The sequence below is a fragment of the Acyrthosiphon pisum genome, chromosome A1 (genome assembly GCF_005508785.2).
Source record: "Acyrthosiphon pisum isolate AL4f chromosome A1, pea_aphid_22Mar2018_4r6ur, whole genome shotgun sequence".
In the NCBI taxonomy this organism is placed as follows: domain Eukaryota; kingdom Metazoa; phylum Arthropoda; class Insecta; order Hemiptera; family Aphididae; genus Acyrthosiphon; species Acyrthosiphon pisum.
In genome coordinates, this window is record NC_042494.1 from 168,761,526 (window position 1) to 168,764,395 (window position 2,870).

The 2,870-nt window shown below is 27.3% G+C and overlaps 2 protein-coding genes across 9 annotated transcripts in view; one reads left to right on the forward strand and one right to left on the reverse strand.

The window, feature by feature from the left end:
• Positions 1–2,870, reverse strand: part of LOC100570512 (ring canal kelch homolog) — a 278,429-nt gene that overhangs the window by 86,251 nt on the left and 189,308 nt on the right. The gene's annotated exons all lie outside the window — the stretch shown is intronic.
• The window catches only part of LOC100158704 (kelch-like protein 3), a 255,214-nt gene that overhangs the window by 42,490 nt on the left and 209,854 nt on the right, over positions 1–2,870 (forward strand). The gene's annotated exons all lie outside the window — the stretch shown is intronic.

Sequence of the window (2,870 nt, forward strand, 5' to 3'; positions counted from 1 at the left end):
AATATATCTTTTGATATATTTTAATTTAAATTTCATTATTTGTATTCGTTTTTGTAGGTATTGAAAGTGTTATTAAATGGGTAAAAAAGGATTTGGATCAGAGAAAAGACTTTTTGACAGAATTAATGGAACACGTGCGTTTGCCCATAATGGCATCTAGGCCAGATATATTATTAAATATAGCAAACGAACCTCTTCTAAAAGATAATCTTAAATGTTTGTTATTTTCATAAATATGCATTCATTATGAATTTATTTATTTCATTAATTATTATGTTTTTAGGTAACAGATATGTAATTGAAGCATACCATTTCAATTTACAAAAAGCAGTACAATATTTCACCATTCCACAAACAATTCGTTGTAAGCCCAGGCAGTTTGGTGACTCACATAAAGTATAATTCCGTTAGATTAATTTATCTTCACTATTATTTTATCCATTTATATTATATTAGGTTATTTTAATGTTCAACTGGTCTGATACATCACCAATGTCGTCATATACAGAATGGTATAACCCAGCAACCAAACTACGTGAGAAAGCACCAGGATTAAATAATGGTCGTAAGTTCGCTGGTCTTGGTGTAATTAGAGATCAATTTGTGTTTGCTGTGGGATGTGTGAATAATTCATGTTCACAATCTGTTAGTATGCTTGATGTTTCTTTACAATCACCCTCTTGGGTTCCTATGGCCGACATGGTAGTAGAACGAAAACAATTAGGAGTTGGTGTATTGGATGATTGTATATATGCAGTAAGTTAAATCAGTATTTTACTTATTTTCTACTGTAAATTTATATTGTTTTGTAATTTTAGGTTGGTGGAGGTGAAGTCGACAGTGAATTAAGCAGTGTAGAGGTGTTTGATGTCAGTATTCAAAAATGGAGATTGGTAGCTAGTATGTCTACTAAAAGATGTGATGTGGGTGTTGGTGTACTCAATAATTTATTATACTCGGTAACTTATAATATTATTTATATATTTTGAATTTGTAATACATTTAATTAATTTTAATTTAATTGTATAGGTTGGGGGTTCTGGCAATGGTAAAACATTGAAATCTGTTGAATATTATGATCCCACTCTTGACTCATGGACACCAGTTGCAGAGATGTCTGTATGCCGTCAAGGTGTTGGTGTAGGAATCTTGGATGGTCTTATGTATGCTATTGGTGGCTATGATCGAGAGGATCTTAAAAGTGTTGAGGTTTATAGACCGAGTGATGGAGTTTGGTCTTCTGTAGCTGATATGGAAATATGCCGATTTCGTCCCGGTAACAATTATCTTTTTAGGACAACCTTTATAAACATTTATTGAATTTAAATTTAATTTTTTTATAGGAGTAGTGGCATTAGATGGTTTATTGTATGTTATGGGCGGAGAATCTGATGATTCTATGTATAGTGATACTGTAGAAATTTACAACCCCAAAACCAATAATTGGACAATGGAGAAATTTTCGAGAAGTGGTGTGTACATTTATGGTGGAGTAGTTGTTGATAGACCACCAAATTGTATTAATTAATCGACATATATAATATTAGTCTTATTGCTGATAGTAATATAATTATATTAACATATTTATGTATAATTTATAACAAAACTTGAATTGTTTATTTTTCTTTGAGTGTTTGATTAAAATGTTTTTTTTTTTATAATTTAATTTGATTATTTACAAAGAAGAAAGATGTAAAATTTATTATATTGTAGTATATCAGCAATATCGTATATAATTTACAATATATATTATATATTTTAGATTTTGTGCAGAGTGATGAATTTATTAATCATCATTAATTATCAACATTGTACCGCCAAAATAGTGTTATCGCTGGATCAATTTTCATTCAATTCTCAAAAGTCAGATGACAGCAAGACGTCAAATTTTTAAATTTTAATATTAAATTTTTAATTCAATACAAATTTTAAAATTCTCAATAGTTTTCAAAAGCACCGTGAAAAACAACATAAAAATTAAGGAAAAACGGGAATTTCTACGCATAATCTGTTTTTGACAAAACTGATATTGGTTTTTTCGTTACTCTAAAACAAATTAACATACATGGAATTTTCACTGGTTGTTTATATTCGCATTTTCTATACACAACAAAATTTTCAAAATATTTTGATTTGTTTTGAACTGTTTAGGAACATTATCAATTTCCAATTTTATTAGACTTTTTTTATATGAATTTCAATAAAACTTTATTTATTGGGTAAAAAAGCTTGAACATTTTAATACAAGGCTCCTACTATATTGTTATAATGATATTTGAAAAATATTAAAAATACATAAGCACAATTTTTTTTATAATCATTTAAAGTTAAAATTTTGACAAAATGTATCAAATTTAAAATTTAATAATTATTTTGCAGTTAAAAATTTATAAAATAATATAATATAACGCAATATTATTATGCACTATGCAGTGTATGTATGAAATATTTTTGCAATACATTTTCAGCCATGTATAATGTAATTTATAAACGTATATTCGAGACAGCTACTTGCCTATGTCGAGGTAATGAAGGGCGCCCTTTTTCTAGTTATGGCCTATATGTAAAGTCCTCATTTAATTCCGTTAAAAATACGTTAAAATTGCATTAAAAATATGTAAAAATTGCTATGAAAATATATTAAGAGGACTCCACACCCAGTGTTGAGTTTATCTAGTAAATATTCTTTTAACTTTTATCTTATCTAGATAAATAGAGAATATTAATTTACACAGTTATCTAAGATAAAAATCACCGTTATCTAGATGAATTTATCTAGATCATTTAATTTATTAAACGGCTTTTATTTATTATAATTTATAGGTAGACAATTAAGTAATTTATTAAGTAGGTAGTATTTACTAATATCT